The sequence below is a fragment of the Triticum aestivum genome, chromosome 6B (genome assembly GCF_018294505.1).
Source record: "Triticum aestivum cultivar Chinese Spring chromosome 6B, IWGSC CS RefSeq v2.1, whole genome shotgun sequence".
Classification (NCBI taxonomy): domain Eukaryota; kingdom Viridiplantae; phylum Streptophyta; class Magnoliopsida; order Poales; family Poaceae; genus Triticum; species Triticum aestivum.
Window position 1 is genome coordinate 375,334,851 of NC_057810.1, and position 19,380 is coordinate 375,354,230.

Genomic DNA, 19,380 nt, shown 5'->3' on the forward strand with positions numbered 1-19,380 from the left:
ACCGTTTGCGATTATTGCATCACACACAGTTTCGTCGAAGGGTCTCTGAGTCGCATTAGCAGCATCCTGCAGCAGTGTGAATTGGTGAGCAAATATTGTTTGGAGTTCCGTATGAGATCACGTACATGACGAGGAGCTCCAGAATGGTCCGGAGGTAAAGATTAATATAAAGGATGATGCTGTTTGGTCACCGAAAAGGTTTTGGAATGTATCGGGTAGTCATCTGATCACCGGAAGGGGTTCCGGGAGGCCTCGGGAGGTTATTGGGCCATATGGGCCAAACAAGGGGAGCACACCATCCCACAAGGGGTTGGCGCACCCCACCTCTAGGCCGCCGGCCGTAAGGGAGGAAAGGGGGAGGGCTAGCCCCTCCTGCCTCCCCCTCCACATGAGAGAAAGGAAAGGGGGGAGGGGGCGCCACCCCCTCCTGCCTTCCCCCACGTGCCTAAGAAGGAAGGGGGTGGCGGCCAGGGCAGGAGCCCAAGGGTGGCCTCCGACCTCCTTGGGGTGCCCTAGGCTGCCTCCCCTCCTCCCCCACCTATATATATGAGGGGGGCACCACACAACCCCATGACAATTCACAAGTCGTGTGTGGCGCCCCTCTCCCCGGTTTTTCTACAGTGCACAGCGAAGCCCTGCGGAACAAGTTCATAACCACCGTCATCATACCGTCATGCTGCCGGAAATCATTTACAACCTCACCGGTCTTGCTGGATCAAAAGGGCAAAGACGTCATCAAGCTGAATGCGGAGGTGCCGTACATTCGGTACTTGATCGGTTGGATAGCGAAGGTGTACGACTACATCAACCACGTTGATAAACGCTTCCGCTAAACGGTCTACGAGGATACATAGACATATTCACCCCTCTCGTAGCTATGCATCTCCATGGATAGATCTAGCGTGTGCATAGATTTTTTTCTTTTCCATGCAACGTCCCCCATCATGTTCAATAGTTTGTTCCCTGGAAACACAACCAACACAACTATCTAGGTACTCCCTAGAAGCATCGGTTAGTCCATTATAGAAGATATGAAGTATTTTATTTTCCTTTAGAGGATGATCACACAAAGCATTAAGTAACTAGAGAAGCCTCCCTCAAGATTGAGGGAGATTGTCTTCTTCAATTTGCACGAAGTTAAATATTTCCTGTAAGGAAACTTGTTTCTTATGAGCAGGAAAATATTTTTCAGAGAAGTAATATATCATATCCTGGTGACTATGCACACAACCAGGACCAAGAGTATTAAACCATTTCTTAGCATCACCCTTTAATGTGAAAGGAAACAACTTAATAATATAGTAGTAGAGGTTTTTTCCTCATGAGCAAACAGGGTGGCTATATCATTTAAATTAGTAAGGTGTGCCACAACAGTTTCAGTTTGATAACCATGAAAAGGATCAGATTCAACCAAAGTACTTAACTCAGTATCGACAGAGAATTCATAATCCTTATCAGTAACAAAGATGGGAGAAGTAGCAAACTTAGGATTATATTTCATTTTCTCCATCATAGATTTTTCTTATAACATCTTCTCTATCATCACAAGCAAGAAATTCTCTAGCTATCTCCCCATTCGTAACATAGCCCTCATGGACCTTAGGCATCTCAATTCTAGGAGAGCTAGGTCTAATAGGTGAATCATAAATTTCAACAGTTTCAACATTTTTCAATTCTTTAGCTTTAGCAAGTTGTTCATCAAGGAATTCACCTAGTGGCACAGTTTCATTAAGAAGAGTACTAGCATCATTCATATCATAAGTAGTATCATCAACTACTTGCAACATATCAGAATTAATAGCAGGTGGTGGTGTCGCAAGCCTACTCAAAACAAAAGGTGAATCAAGTGGAGAGCTAGATGGCAGTTCCTTACCTCCCCTCGTCTTAGAGGAAACGATCTTGGTCTATCATCTTTCATATTGTTCATAGTTATCAACAGATATAAATCCCAAGTGACTCAGCCAAAAATAGCGTGATAACCCACAAAGGTCTTGATAACCCACAAGTATAGGGGATTGCAATTGTTTTTGAGGATAGAGTATTCAACCCAAATTTATTGATTTGACACAAGGGTAGCCAAAGAATATTTGAAAGTATTAGTAGTTGAGTAGTCAATTCAAGCACACCTGGAGAACTAAATATCTGTGGCGAAGTGATCAGTAGCACAGTAGTATGATAGTTTGATAGTTTTGGTAACAGTAGCAATAGTAATAGTAATAGTAGCTGTCGGTGTCAAAACCGGCGGATCTCGGGTAGGGGGTCCCGAACTGTGCATCTAGGCGGATGGTAACAGGAGACAAGGGACACGATGTTTTTACGCAGGTTCAGGCCCTCTCGGTGGAGGTAAAACCCTACTCCCGCTTGATTGATATTGATGATATGGGTAGTAAAAGAGTAGATCTACCACGAGATCAAGGAGGCTAAACCCTAGAAGCTAGCCTATGGTATGATTGTTGTTCGTCCTACGGACTAAAAACCCTCCAGTTTATATAGACACCGGAGAGAGCTAGGGTTACATAGAGTCGGCTACAAGGGTAGGAGATCTACATATCCGTATCGCCAAGCTTGCCTTCCACGCCAAGGAAAGTCCCATCTGGACACGGGACAAAGTCTTCAATCTTGTATCTTCATAGTCTTGGAGTCCGGCCGACGGTGATAGTTCGGCTATCCGGACACCCCCTAGTCCAGGACTCGCTCAGTAGCCCCTGAACCAGGATTCAATGACGACGAGTACGGCGCGCATATTGTCTTCGGCATTGCAAGGCGGGTTCCTCCTCCGAATAATTCATAGAAGATTTTGAACACCAGGATAGTGTCCAACACTGCAAAACAAGTTCCACATACCACCATAGAGAGAATAATATTTACACAAGTTCAATCTACTGACGTATCTCGTGGCATGATGTCACACCACGGCCAAGCCTTTATTCGAGTTGTTTTTACTGTTCCACCTCAGCGCGTTTAGCGAAGCGGTTTCCTTGGCACGTCTTGTCAAAGCAGAGATCGTGTCCCCTTATTTTGGGATTCTCATTAATACGGGCGTGGGTAACCCAACCGCACCCGTTGGCACGCCTCCTCCATCGAAGGCGAGTCCCAAACGATCACGGGGACGGCTCTTGGTATTCAACCCCTTTATAACGAGACCAAGGCCTGTTCCTTTTCTTCAATCTCAATCGAATCCTCCCCTCGCCTCGAGTTCCAACACCCAAGGCTCCAGATTCAGGCGCTTCGGACCTTCGACAATGTCCGACTCCGACCTACAAGGCCGGTGGATGCCTTCTTCCATCACGGAAGAAGATGTGCTAAAGCTGAGAGATGCCAGGTATCTAACCGGCGAAATTGCGCATAGGCTGCCTGCCCAAGGGCAAGTCATTCCTACTCCCGAGCCTGGTGAGAGCGTGGTGTTCGTGTCTCACTTCCGTTGGGGTCTAGGCTTCCCGACGGACCCCTTCGTGAGGGGTCTCATGTTTTATTATGGGCTGGAATTCCATGACTTGGATCCGGAGTCCATCCTCCACATCTCATCGTTCATTGTTGTATGCGAAGCCTTCCTCCGCACTACCCCTCACTTCTGATTGTGGCTCAAGACCTTCAACGTGGAGCCGAAGATGATCGAAGGGCGGCAGGTAGAGTGCGGAGGGGCAGTTATAAGCAAGAGGGCTGACGCTCCATGGCCCGAGGGCTTTTTTCAAGAGGAGCTTGGTTTGTGGCAACAGGAGTGGTTCTACATTACCGCTCCCAGGGGCACCAGATGGGTGGCGCCGCTTGCCTTTCGCTCGGGCCCTCCACAACGGTTGGCGTCATGGGTCAACAAAGGGCTTGACTGGGGGCCGTCCAAGGACGTACCACTGTTGCAGGGCCGTATTCGAGACCTCCAAGAGAGGGAGATCAATCTGGTTGTAGTGGCGCAGGTCATGCTGATTCGGCGCCTTCTGCCCTGCAAACGTCGCCCCCTCCGCCTGTGGGAATTCAATCTAGAGGGACCGCGAGCTCTCCAACACTTCATGGGTGCGACGCCCGTGGAGATGTATAAACTGTTCTTCGGATCACAAGAGATGTGTCTGTACTTGACCGAGGATGCAGGTCTGAGCTGCAATCGCCTGGATACTCAAGTAAGTAGTCCTGTGCCTGGACATGCTATCCGTACATTTATCATAAACTTGCCCTTTAAAGAGCTGTCCCTTGAACAGGAATGGATAGCAAAAGCAAAACTAATAAGGTGTCCGGCCCCCCTCCCTGAGACCACGCCGGATCTTGTGTTAACCAAGATGCTGGAGGTTGCGCTTTCAGAAGAGGGCTAAGGGGGGAACAGGAAAGCTACCGCCTCCACTAAGGAGGCTCTCAAGAAAGGGGGGATCGATAATCCCTCCCTCCAGGGGGAGAAGAGGACCACTTCTGAGGATCCGTAGGCCAAGGCCTCAAAACGGGGGAAGAAATCTTCACTAGAGGGTCCTGCACCGGGAGGGGCCCTGGCCGCACTATTTCCCCAAGGAAATCAGCCCTCTAGCAAACCGTAAGTAGAAAGGGGAGTTTTGTAATAAAGGACATTCCTGTTTTTATTTCTGAAGATAAACGAAGTTATTACCTTGTAGTTCGGATCTCAGCCTTTCTTAGTGGAGCTCATCTTCGGGGGATCTTCGTCCGGAGATGATGGAGAGCGAAACGCCTCCATCTACCGCACCGTCAGGCGGGGTGGACGACCCTGAGGTGTCATCGCGGAGGGTTTCGCCGAGTCTGGCAGGGCCGGAAGGTTCGGCACTAACTGGTGTACGGTCGAAGGAGCTGAGGGATCTGCTCGGGCGAGCGTCTATCTCAGAAGATCACCGTATGTTAATGGGTATGGTGATTGAAAGGATTTCATCCGCTAAGAGTGGGTTGCATGAGGCCGTCAGAAGTTTACTGACGGGGTTTGAGGTACGCAAAAATGATATACCCTCTAACAGTTTTGCATATAGAATGCGCCCTGTATAGATAGTAGCCCCTGAGACTCAGTACGTTGTCAAAAGCGACAGCGTGCCGAGGATCATAATATCAGTTGTAAGATGTCGCCCTTCCTATACAGGTTGCGGAGCGTTCGGTGGCCAGCCGGACTGATAGATTTATCAAACTGAAGCGGCAACTCAACGTTGCGGATGCGGACATCGCGCTAGTCAATAAGCGACTTGACGAGTCACAAGGTATGTGGCTTCTCCGCGGACACCTGGTAAGGGAGCTTGACGCCCGCGCCTTACAACATGTATGCTTAATGTATATGGTGCCGCTGCTATGGAGGACCTTCGGGCAGAGCTCGCCCAAGCCAAGGAGCAAGCCAGAAAAAGTAATGCAGCTGCCTTGAAGGCCGAAGAGCTAAAAGCCGAACAGGCTGCTCACTGCCGAAGCAGGGAGGAAATGGACGAAATGGCCGTGAAGCTGAAGGATGCTACCGACTGCTACGAGTTTCTTTAAAGAGAATGCCGAGCGGAGCAAGAGGACGTGAAGAAGGCCACCGCCGAAGCCAAGGATGCCCGCTCCGCGATGAGAGCTATGAAGGAGGAGCTACGTCAAGCCGGGGATATTGCGGCTGGAAAGCCCTTTCTGCTGCAGAGGAAGTTCACAGATCCGAAGTATGCTCAGTTGAGCCAACTGTGGGGTGCGGAGGATGCTTATCTGAATTTGGCGGGGAGTGCCGCAAACACGGTCGCACACTTCCGAGGCCAAAAGGATCATGGAATGGAAGAGCTTTTTTGGTCGCAGTTCCATAGTCTAGAGCGTCCACTTCCATTAACCGATCGGTTAGCCGAATGGGCTGAGCTGAATAGGTTGTCCGGACTTGCCATGAAGGATGTCGTGACTCATTTGTGGCCAAAAAGGCCCGAGCCGAAGAGTTATTTTGGCTTGGTGCAGCAGTTCCTTGATGCGGTGCCGCATATCGATGCAATGAAACGGTCGGCATGCATAGAGGGTGCACGGATGGCTCTCGCCCGTGTCAAAACATACTGGGCAGAGATGAAGGCCACCGACGTTGCATCCCAGGATTCGGACAGAAGCCGATTACCTACCAAGCACTATTTTGAGGAAGTCCTGCAGGGCGCTCGTTTAATGGAGATGCAGTGCTCCAAAAATGTTATGTTCAAATGACATGTATGATTTGTGAAACCATGTTTCAAATATAATATAAGGGCTTTTTATACTTGTGCGTTCAGGTGTTGAAATACCACCTTGCGGCCATTAATGTATATTTGTATATAACCTGAAAGATGGCAGTCTTCGGCTTTAGCCCCCACACACATAGTGCGGGGGTGTTTGCAAAATAAGTGCATTTTCACACTTAATCCAACGTCTTGGTCCTGTGAAGGAGGTGATAGCGTAGCAAACTAGGCAACCAGACTATAATGCTTCATCACTTTCACTTAGCTATAGGAGTTCGATGGTGGGGCTACTATATAGCCCCTAGGGGCACTGCGCTCTCCGAATTTCGGGGCGCGTATGTGCCTGACCGGGAAATGGTCCTTCGTTAAAGCGGAGGAATTCTAAACATTCTGGTGGTCGATCGAGTGGTTAACCAGTCTATCGCTATATCATGACAGTCAGTTTTCGGCTTTCTCTACTGAGGTGCTCACCTGGACGAAGCGGGGCACAATCGCAGTAGTTCTCCTGGTGCCGCGTTAGCCGATAGAGCGGAACGTAAGGCAGCAAAACACAGGAGCCGGGCAAACCCAACATTTGACCAAAGACATGATTCGGAGCTGATGCATATAAGGCCTAACTCGAGACGCCGAACACTCCCTAAGGTATTCGGTCTTTATGAAAACGGGCAGAACAATGCCCTAAGCCCCTAATGTCTAGGTACGCGCAAAAATTTCTGACACGACCGATGCCAAAACGCCAGCCTCCTCCTCGGTTATAGTGAGAAATCGGGGGATGTGTATCAATAAGAGACAGTAAGAAAGGTTTACGCAGGGTCTTAATCTGAAAAGAATCCTTGCAACGGGTCCCTACTGCACGTCTACGCCTGTGTCTCCGTTGTGCCGTATCCTGGACGGGTGTAGCATGGTGTTCATCTGTAAAAGAGAAGAACTTAGTTGGAAAAAAGGATCGTGCGAAAAATGTATAAACAGAGTATAATTCAAAAAATGAATAAAATTGAGCTTTATTGTCTCTTATTGTACATGCGTGCAGCCCCTTGTAAGGGGGTACGCGGCTAGTAAGCCCCTTGTTTATTTATGCCGGACTCACCTAACCGTGCCCGGGATCTAAATGACCTGTTTAGGTGCTTTGATCAGCAAAGCCGGATTAATGTGTGGCTGTCAAGGCAGTCTCACTTTCTTCCATATTCAAGGAACACTCGAGGTTTCCCTTTAATGAGATGATGCCGCGTGGACTGGGCATTTTAAGTGTAAGAGATGCATAATGCGGTATTGCGTTAAAGCGGGCGAAAGCTTCGCGTCCCAATAGTGCTTGATAGCTACTTTTAAATGGGGCGATGTGGAAGACTAACTTTTCATGACGGAAGTTGTCAGATGAGCCGAACACAACTTCTAGTGGTAGAGAGCCCGTACAATGGGCATATGGGCCTGGCATCACTCCTCTAAAGGAAGTGTTGCTATGGCATATTTTGGTTGGGTCTATCCCCATTCTGCGGATTGTATCCTGATATAGCAGGTTTAGATCACTACCGCCGTCCATTAGGACTTGTGTAAATTGTAGTCCGTCGATTATAGGATCTAATATCAGAGCAGTCCATCCTGCGTTCCGGATACTTCCGGAGTAATCCTGATGGTCGAAAGTGATTGGGTTTGACATCCAGTGTCGGGACTCCGCTGGGGTGGACCGTGCGGTGCTTACTTTAATGGGCGCCGCTCTATTTTTGCCTGTTGTCACTTGAAGTGAGTTTACTGTTTTGACCTCTTGTGGGAAATTCCTTTGTTTTCCGTTGCTCTGCTTGTGGAGTTCGTCATCGTCCTTGCTTGGTGTGTCGAGCCCCTTGTGTTCGGCATTAAGTCGACCGGACTGTTTGAAGACCCAACAATCTCTGTGGGTGTGGTTTGCAGGCTTCCCGGAGGTACTGTGGATTTGGCATATCTTGTCCAAGATTTTGTTTAGGTTGGATAGCTCATCGCTGTTGTCCTTGAGAGGCAGTGTTTTGTTGTTCTGTCGAGAGCTTTTGAATCCGGCGTTGACTGCCGTGCTCTTTGGGACATTTCCCTTAGTCCGGCGCTGGTCCTTGCTGCGTCGTGGTTTCCCATTTCCATCCCTGACCTCGGATGTACTTGGGTCGCTGGTGCTGCATATTGCCAGCCAGCTATCCTCTCTCGCACAAAAGCGGGTCATGAGGCTTGTTAGTGCGGCCATTGTTCTTGGCTTTTCCTGGCCGAGGTGTCTGGCGAGCCATTCGTCTCAGACGTTATGTTTGAAGGCTGCTAAGGCTTCGGCGTCTGGACAGTCGACTATTTGGTTCTTTTTGGTGAGGAACCTATTCCAGAATTTGCGGGCTGACTCTCCGGCCTGTTGAGTTATGTGACTTAAATCGTCTGCATCCAGAGGGTGGACATAAATCCCCTGAAAATTTGCCCGAAACGCATCCTTGAGCTCTTCCCAACTTCCAATGGTATTTTCTAGGAGGCTTTTGAGTCAATGCCGAGCTGGCCCTTTGAGCTTGAGGGGTAAGTATTTTTTGTCGTGGAGGTCATCTCCTCTAGCCATATGTATGTGCAGGATGTAATCCTCAATCCAGACTCCAAGGTCTGTTGTTCCGTCGTATGCCTCTATGTTTACGGGCTTGAATCCCGCTAGGAATTCATGATCCAGCACCTCATCGGTGAAACATAAGGGGTGTGCGGCACCCCTGTATTTGGGTGTGCCGTGATGTTCGAATACTCGACGTGTTGTATTGCTTTCTAGAGCTTGCTTTCTTGGCCCATAGATGGACCTGACCGGGCCATCCTTTTTGTGGGGATCCTTATGTGGATCACGTGCTGGCTTGTGCGCGGCGCTGCTTGCCGATCTTTGTTTGTCATGTGGTCGTCTATCCGACCGGGCGGCCTCTTTGTTCTTTGATTGTGGGGGCTCTACGGCCTCCTCGTCAAATTCGGGTAGTAGTTTGTGCTTCGGGTAGCTTTTTTCTTGGCGACTATCGCCGTATTTATCTGCGGTCTTGAGTACTTTGCTCCATCTCATTCTGAGTACATCTTCCGCTGTTTTGAGCTTCCGCTTCTGCTTCTTCAGACTTCGTGCAGTGGCGATGAACCTTTTGTGGAGGTTCTTCTATTCCACCGATGTGTCCGGCGTGAGATCGTCCGGACTGTTGTTTTCGCCGGGGACGGATTGCTTATTGAATTCATCCTGTTCGGATGGTTGCTCGGGGGCATGTTCGTCGTCCACCGGTTCGCCCTGCTCTATGGCTGGGTCTGTATGTGTGCTGTCGTTGTCAAGGCGGGACTTTAAGCGGAGCTTACGTCACCGTTTTGACTATTTTTCAAGGGAACTATCCTTCGCAGCGTCCCGTTGTTCCTCGTTATCGCTTCCTTTAGGTGTATCCACTATATATACATCGTGAGTTGAGGTGGCCCTCCAGTGCCCTGTAGGCGCTGGTTCTTGGTCGTCTCCGGCATCGTCGTCCATACCGTCGATGTCTTCAGAGTCGAAGTCTAGCATATCGGTTAAGTCATCGACAATGGCTACAAAGTGGGTGGTGGGTGGGCGTTGAATTTCTTCATCGTCCGCATCCCAACCTTCCTGACCATAGTCCGGCCAGGGCTCTCCTGATAGAGAGAGAGACTTTAGTGAATTCAGGATGTCGCCAAAAGGCGAGTGCTGAAAGATGTCCGCTGCGGTGAACTCCATGATCGGTGCCCAATCGTGTTCGATTGGCAGGGGCGCGGAAGGTTTGGGGTCCGGAGAGGAGTCCGGCACCTTGGAGTCACGAGCTTCACAAGGGACAGGGTTGGTATTCGGCTCTATCGCGGTAGAGGTAGCAGCCCCCGAGGTGGTGTCCAGCCACCCATCCTCGATCGGCGCAGTCGGCTCCGAGCTAAGGGTCGGAGCGGACTCTTGTGCGGCATCCAGGGCACTGTCCAGTGGCAGAGCTAAATCTGGCCCATCGTGACAGTGCGGCGTGCTCGGCTGTGGCTTGAATCCGTCGAAGATCAAGTCTCCACGGATGTCGGCCGTATAGTTCAAACTTCCAAATCTGACCTGATGGCCAGGAGCGTAGCTTTCGATCTGCTCCAGATGGCCAAGTGAATTGGCCTGCAGTGCGAAGCCGCCGAATACGAAAATCTGTCTGGGGAGAAAAGTCTCACCCTGGACTGCGTTGTTGTTGACGATCGAAGCAGCCATCGGGCATACAGGTGACGACACAAAGGAACTCTCAATGAAAGCAGCAATGTCTGTGTCAAAACCGGCGGATCTCGGGTAGGGGGTCCCGAACTGTGCATCTAGGCGGATGGTAACAGGAGACAAGGGACACGATGTTTTTACCCAGGTTCAGGCCCTCTCAGTGGAGGTAAAACCCTACTCTTGCTTGATTGATATTGATGATATGGGTAGTACAAGAGTAGATCTACCACGAGATCAAGGAGGCTAAACCCTAGAAGCTAGCCTATGGTATGATTGTTGTTCGTCCTACGGACTAAAAACCCTCCGGTTTATATAGACACCGGAGAGGGCTAGGGTTACATAGAGTCGGCTACAATGGTAGGAGATCTACATATCCGTATCGCCAAGCTTGCCTTCCACGCCAAGGAAAGTCCCATCCGGACACGGGACGAAGTCTTCAATCTTGTATCTTCATAGTCTTGGAATCCGGCCGACGGTGATAGTTCGGCTATCCGGACACCCCCTAGTCCAGGACTCCCTCAGTAGCAGTAGTAGTTTTACAATGATTGTAATAGTACCAAGTAACTTAGCAAAGATCAATATGCGAAAGTCATAGGCATTGGATCAGTGATGGATCATTGTGGTGGATAACATTCATCATGTAACAATCGTAACCTAAGGCGACACAGAACTAGCTCCAATTCATCAATGTAATGTAGGCATGTATTCCGTATACAGTCATACATGCCTATAATAAGAACTTTCATGACATCTTTTGTCCTACCCTCCCGTGGCAGCAGGGTCCATAAGGAAATCTATGGGATATTAAGGCCTCCATTCAATAGAGAACCGGAACAAAGCATTAGCACATAGTGAATACATGAACTCATCAAATTACGGTAATCACCAGAAAGAATCCCAATTATTGTCACCTTGGGGAATGGAGATCATAACACGTAATTGGTGCATACAACTTGCAAGATAGATCAAGAACACAAATATATTCATGAATCAAAAAGGGTTCAAATCTGGAATCATGGCACTCGGGCACTAGTGACAATCATTAAGCATAGAAAAGTCATAGCAACATCAATCTCAGAACATAGTGGATACTAGGGATCATGTGCTAATAAAACTAACTCGACTACATGACAAATCTCATCCAACCCATCACCGTCCAGCAAGCCAACGAAGGAAGTACTCACTCCCGGTGGTGAGCACCATGAAATTGGTGATGGAGAATGGTTGATGATGACGACGGCGTCGAATCCCCCTCTTTGGATCCCGAAACAGACTCCAGATCAGCCCTCCCGATGAAGAACAGGAGGTGGTGGCGGCTTTGTATCGTAAAACACGATGATTCCTTCTCCCTATTTTTTCTAGACGAAGAGGTATTTATGGAGTTGGAGTTCGGGTTGCGGGAGCTGCCATGGGCCCACAAGCCTGCTAGGGGCGCCCCTGTGCTTGTGGCGCCTGGTGACCCCCCTCTGATATTTCTCTTTGCTAGTTATTTTATATTCTGAAAACATTCTCCGTAAAAATTTCAACTCAATCCAAGAACTTTTATTTCTGCACAAAAATAACACCATGGCAATTCTGCTGAAAATAACGTAAGTATGAGTTAGTTCCATTCAAATCATTTAAGTTAGAGTCCAAAACAAGAGCAAAAGTGTTTGGAAAAGTAGATACGTTTTGGACGTATCAATAACCAGAACGACACATGGTCTTAGGCACTCACGTACATACCCGTTCTCAAGGGGGTGTTGCAATTGCCTTTGAATTGTCTCATCGGAGTTGACGTGGTAGCACTACTACAGGAATGCCTAGTAGTAGCGGGCGCAAAAAGGCCAATAGTGGAGGGCGAGGCACCGAGGGCCACCCACCACGGACCTCCAGCCACTGCTATTATGGCAAAGTGGCGGGCGGGTGCCCACCCCTGGTGGGCGTATAGTAGTGGTGGGCTTTATGTATTGTGATACGTCTCCAACGTATCTATAATTTTTTATTGTTCCATGCCGATATATTATCAATCTTGGATGTTTTACATTCACTTTATACCAACCTTATATCATTTTTTGGGACTAACCTATTGAGATAGTGCCCAGGGCCAGTTCCTGTTTTTTGCTTGTTTTTTACTTTGCAAACTATCCATATCAAATGAAGTTCAAATGCAGCAAAACTTTTTGGAGGGTTTTTTGCCTAGAAGAGACCCAAGGAGCCCACGAGGTGACCAGAGAAGGCCCGTGGGGCCCACAAGACACCAGGGTGCGCCCTGGTGCCTTGTGGGGCTCACGGTGATCTTTTCCACTGCCTCTCAGTTCTATAAATACTCAGATACTCCATAAACTCAAGGGGAGTCTACGAAACACAATTCCAGCCGCCACAAGTTCTAGAACCTTGTCGGAGGGGGAAATGATCATGGAGGGGTTCATCATCCTCGTTGGTGCTCCTCCAATGATGCGTGAGTAGTTTACCACATACCTACGTGTCTGTAGGCAGTAGCTAGATGACTTCTTCTCTCTCTTTGATCTTCAATACAATGTTCTCCTCGATGTTCTTGGAGATTTATTTGATGTAATGACTTTTAGTGGTGTGTTTGTTGGGATCCGATGATTTGCGAGTTTATGATCAGTTCTATCTATGAATATTATTTGAGTCTTCTCTGAACTCTTTTATGCATGATCTTTATTGCCTCATATTTCTTCTCCGAAACTTTGGTTTGGTTTGGCCAAATAGATTGATATTTCTTGCATTGGGAAGAGGTGCTTTGTGATGGGTTTGATCTTGCGGTGCTTATTCTCAGTGATAGAAGGAGACATGACACGCATGCATCGTTGCCAATAAGGATAAAAAGATGGGGTCTATTCCTACCTAAATAGATCTTGTCTACATCATGTCATCGTTCTTCTTGCATTATTCCGATTTCCCAAGAAGTTAATACACTAGATGCATGCTGGATAGCGGTCGATGTGTGGAGTAATAGTGGTAGATGCAGGTAGGAGTCGATCTACTAATCTTGGACGTGATGCCTTCGTACATGATCATTGCCTTGGATATTGTCATATTATTTGCTCTTCTATCAATTGCTCAACAGTAATTTGTTTACCCACCATATGCTATTTTCTTGAGAGAAGCCACTAGTGAAATCTATGGCCCCCGGGTCTATTTCCTATCATATTATTTTCAGATCTATTATTCCAAAAACCGAAAAATACCTTGCTGCACTTTTTATTTATTTATTTTTTTTGTTTTTTTTGTCAGATCTATTTATGAAATCTCAAACAATTTTATCTATCTCAATACGGAGGAGAGATTGACAACCCCTCTTATGCGTTGGGTTGCAAGTATTTGTTATTTGCGTACAGGTGTTGTTTACATGGTGTTGCTTGGTTCTCCTACAGGATTGATAACCTTGGTTTCATAACTGAGGGAAATACTTATCGTTGATGTGCTGCATCACCCTCTCCTCTTCGGGGAAATATCAACGCAGATACAAGCAATCAGGAATAATTTCTAGCGCCATTACCGGGGAGAAATCATCAACATCTATCAGGTACCCAATCGCAAATCTCATCTCCCCCACTTCTAAAACGTTTTTCAGAAAAATACAAAAATATTTTTGTTTGCCTTTTTGCTTGTTTGCTATTTTGTTTGTGTTGCCATGTGCCTTCTATTTGCTTGCATCTTTGCTTGCTAAAAATATATTGATATGGATCTTCATCCACTTGCTAATCTTTTTAAAAGATTCAATTATGATGAACCAATTGCTGGTGAGTTCAGCGCACTAGGTTATCTTTATGAAGTTTTGCTTGAAATTCGTGAATCTGATATTTGTGATGAAGTGTTAAAAGAAGAAATTTATAAAGTGACTCGCGGTAAATCCTTGAAATAAAAGCATGATTGCAATGATGTTACTATAAATTCTATTAATGTTGATTGTGTTAGTGATATGCAAAACCCCAAGCTTGGGGATGATGATTTTGTTATGTCCGAAACTCATTGTAATGATCATGATTGGGGTGATGCTTCTTATGATCAAGAAAATTTATTTAAACCTCATGATGAATATGATATCAATGATAATGTTTGCAATATTATTGAAAGTGGATTTGGAAGAGTGTCAACTCTAGGAAAAAAGAATCCCACATATTTGGAGAGTGTTCAATCTTATGATTTTTTTAATGAAAGTGGTTTGGATAGGTCATGACTTTAGTTGATGTTAATCTCACTATCTTGGAAGATTATAAATTTTTTATGCATGTGGATCATGAAGAGAAAATTTTATATGATAACTATATTGTTGAATCTGATTATGATCCTACATGTAATTATTATGAGAGAGCACTACTGCAGGTTGGTCCAAATGCGACATTCCAATCAGAGACCCTTCGGCGAAACTGTGTGCGATGCATTAATCACAAAGTATGATGTAATAAAACCGTAAAGAAAGATACAAAATGTTTGCTATGGCGGTGACATAAAACACGATTCAAATTAGAGTTGTATGTGTGATGCATGGCAAACGGTCTTCCAGCAGAACAGTTTGTGAAGAGGCATAACAACAAAAACAGGCAGCCAAATGAGGGTGTGTGCGATATACGACATACAATTCACTAGGATGAACTATGTGTGATTAGGCAACACAATAGAAATGGTTAGCTAGATCAAGGTGTGTGCGATGGAGGGCATATAGTTCACTCGGATGAACTATTTGCGATGCGCCAAGACAATAGAAACAATTCAACTGAACAAGTTGTGTGTGATACACAACAAACAGGTCCGTAATCAGTAATGTGTGCGAAGACCAATAACAACACGGACGATTGCTGCTAATAAGCCATGTGATTTGCTTTGTCTATAGAATAATTATATATATATATAACTGAAATAAACATTCAATTACATAAGTGACTATACAGATCATTCACACACACCTCAATAAATAATTGCATGCATTCTAAACTAGGAGAAACGATCGTTTAGTCATCTACTTCTTGTGATGCTCCGGAACTGCTCTATGGCTCGATCCCTCGTCTGGGCAGGAAGAAGACAATTGCTCATGTCAATGATCCGCCTGTACATCTCGTAGCTTGTGTACGCGTCCTTGGCCGCATACTTGACGTGTTCTTCATATAGTCTCTGATGCCAAACACTGTGTCAGGCGTTCTTGTCCTTCTTGCTCTCATCCTTCATCTTCATGTAGTAGGGGTTGATGATGGTCGAGACGAGGTCAACCAGGGAGTTCTGTTTGTTGTCGTCGCTGCCCTAGACCTTGTAGTGGTCATGGATGTTGACAAGATTCTGGCAGGTCAACCCCGAAACCTTGAGCACTTTTAGAACATTGGTGGTGTCCACCATAGCGAAACTGTAGTCGGAGCTGTTGATAAACCTGGAGAAACGCTCGCAAGTCCTTGCGGCCAAGTGGTAGTGCTAGACGAGGACGTCATGTTGCACACACAACTGGGTGACGACAACCTTCTGATCATGCCTGGCGTGACCGTTGGTGAACTCGAGGTCGAAGCCGACCACTTGGTACTTGTCCTCGGGAAGAAACTGCTCCATAGTTTGGATGGAGCTCTCCATTGAGACTGACTCATTTGTGTATACCACCGAGAGAGCCTTCCCCCTCACGTGGGTGTCCACTACGTGATGTGTGGTGAACTGCCCCCCGTTGTCGTCAGCGGCCGCTGGGAGCGCCATTGGTGCCACGGGCAGCACCATTGGAACCGCTGGATGTCCTCTCTATATGTGTCGTCGTGGGTGTGCTTATTGCGTCATGTGGCACAAGAGATGAAGGTAAATTGCTATAGGAATAAATGGGGGCCGGGCGTCCTGGATTCTCAACGCGTTCACATGGCACTTTTTGCAGCGGGTAACTACATCGTAGTGTCGCGCCCGGCGCAACTGCATGCATAGTGGCAGCACGAAAGTACGTGATTGTGCGCCGGCCCCAAACACTGGTAGCACGCGTGGAGGGACGAGGGCAGAGCACCCGTAGGGACGTGAGAGCAGAGCGCGCGGGGCGGGACGCGAGCAAAGTGCGCCGCAGCCGCTTCAACCATGAGCAACCACACACATAGAGTAGTTGAACACGTAGGGAATGGTCGTCTACAAGCCGGCAGGCAGTTTCGATGCTGCGTAGAGAGCGGCCAGGTGCTACTACCTCTGTCTTGGTCTATTAGTCCCCTTTATATTCTATGCCATATTTTGATCTTAAATTTAACTAACAAAATGTTAATGCATGTTATAAAAATTATATAATTGTAAACTATGTTCAAATATGAATCCAACGATATAATCTTTGGCGACCTGCATTTGTATTTTATTAGTTAAATCTCTAGTCAAAATTTGGCACAAAAATACAAAGACGACTTATAAACCAGGACGGGGGTAGTAGGTAATTAAATCGCAAACATTTTTTTATTAACCATATGTGTACGTGTCCTTTCATCCTCCTCTCGCACGTCTTGTCACCCCGCTGCCGCAGATGGCTTCGAGCGCAAGCTTGAGTTGCACTCGGGGGTGTTCTTTTGGTCAAACGTTGGCTTGAAGTGGCGCCAATAAATTGTCGGTGATCCCATTCCCGTGCAAGCTTCCCGCCCGACTCGGTGAAATCCCCCAAAATCCCAATGCTTATAGGCCTGCTATATAAACCCTCACAGCCGGTGAGTCCTGCGTCACATTTTCCCCTCCCTCCCAGTAGCTTATCTCATTAGCTTCTCCCACAATCGCCAATGGCACCGGTCCATCGTTGTCGCTCAGCCACTCCACCGTCATCAGAGGGCAGCTCCAACTGGGAGGCTACACCTCGACGGCGTCGCAGTCCCCAGCGTAGTGCAGTGCGCGTGGCGTCCCTGTTGGGTGTGCGCGGAACACCCACCACATGCTCTGCCGCCACTACCCGTCAGCAGTTGTTGCCGGCCGCTGTTGCTGCCACCCCACCGTTGGCCGCCGTGGCAGCCAGCCCCCCGCCGCGGCCCGAAGGCGGGAGGTGGCTGTCGTGGCCGCCACCCCACTGTCGGCCACCGTGGCCATCACCCGCTCCGCCACCCTGGACTAAAGGCGGGAGGTGGTGGTCGTGGTCACCACCCCATCGTCGATCACCGTGGCAGCCAGCCCATCGTCGACCACCAGGGTCACCACCCGTTCCGCCACCGCCGCGCGAAGGAGGAAGGCGGAGGTGGAGGCCCGCATGTGCGTCAGCAACCATGCGCGCTACATCAAGTTTCTGTGGGAGGAGGAGGAGCGCCTCGTCGAGCATGCAAAGAGCCTTACCACTGTCGTGGCCATAGCACACGCCAACATAGAGGAGAGGAATCAGGAGATCTACGAGGAGTCCCACCGCTTCGAGAGGGGTCGTCTAGAGCGGCAGAGGGCATTCGAGGTGAACATCACTGAAGGTGCAGCAGCGGCAGACACCGTATTGTAGATGTCCAGCTTGTTGGTAGGCTGCTCCTCCTCTGCCTCTTACTGAGGGCCAGTTCTTTTGCAGCTTATTTCAGCTTATTGTCAAAAAAGCTATAAGCTGAAAAGAACTCATTTTAGAGAAGCCAGCTCAGCTTATTTCTACCTCCTCCTCCTTCACAATGAGAAAAAGCTGGGGTCGGGTGGCTTCCCGCAGCTTAACGCAGCTTCTGACTTAAAAATGAAAGGGTATAGGGACGTGCCCCTCTTGTTCGATCTTATTACATCAATATTGCCACCCCCAGTCCCGCACAGAACCACCGGTCGCAAAAAAAAGAACAGCAGCGCTCGATCCCCTCCCCCCGCTCGACTCCTCCTGCTCTGTTCTCCGCTCCGGCTAGGGTTCCTCCAGTCACCGCCACCGCCGTTGCCGCCGGCCCTCCAATCCTCTGGACCTCGACGAGGCTAGCGAGATGGCATGTGGATAGGGCTGCATCTTCCACCCCCCAACTCCCACAGGCGCGACCCCTCCCTCGGTCGCATCCCCTCCGTCCCCTTTGTCTAGGAGCAGCGCCTGGCCAGGTCCGCCCAGGGCCCCTCTCCGGCAAACGGCGCCCATCTCCGGCGGTCGGCGACCCCCTTTCCCCCTGCCCTCCTCCTGGCCGTGAGCCACCAAGGTGAGCAGCTCCTGTGATTTTTTTGCAAAAAAAATCATGTATATTACTTGCAAGCTACTGCTGAAGGATGATGATTTCATCTTGATTGTACTACTGCTGAAGTATGAGGATTTCATGTTGATCTCAACGAGCTACTGCTACCATAAAAGCATTCTAGATATTGTTATTAATTCTTCCAATTCTTTTGTATTGACATGATGAAAAATAGATGAAAGCACAATGGGATAATGTGGGTCTTAGAACTTTCATTGATATTTGTGTGGAAGAAGTGAATGCCAATAACCGTGGCAAAGAAGGAACATTGACACCACTTGGATATGACAATGTGGTAAGAAAGTTTTTTGAGCGCACAAGGAGAGAATATACACGAAAGCAATTCAAGAATAAGTGGGATGTGCTAAAAAAAGAGTATGCTGTTTGGAAGACATTAACCCAAAAGGCATCAGGCATTGGGTTTGATCCTGTTACCAAGACCATTGCGGCTAGTGATGAATGGTGGGCAAATGAGATACAGGTATACATATGTTCACATCAATTCCATTTGTTACTTTTCTTACTTTGCCGATTCTTGCACTAATTTGTGATATGCTTATTTTCAGAGAAATGAAATTGCCGCCAAGTTTCGATTTGCACCACTAGAGGACGAGATCAAGATGAGTGCTATATTTGATGATGTCAGTGTGACAAATGAGTATGCGAGGGCGGCACCTCCCTCATCTCAAGTTGGCGCCTCTCAAATTCACATTGATGATGATGATGGGGCAGGTTCAGGATGTGAAGTAGATGCTACTCATGTGACACCTAACAAAGCTAAAGGTCGAAAGAAGAGATCATGTCCTTACTCACCTAGTCCTGCGATGGTGCAAAAGATTGCAAAAGATAGTGAGGATAGAATGCAATTTAAGCGTATTGCCGACCTTTGGGAAAAGAGGGAAACTAGCCGCAATTCGGCGACATCTGAAATGAAGGAGGATCCTGTGAGAGATGAGATTAAGGAGATGAA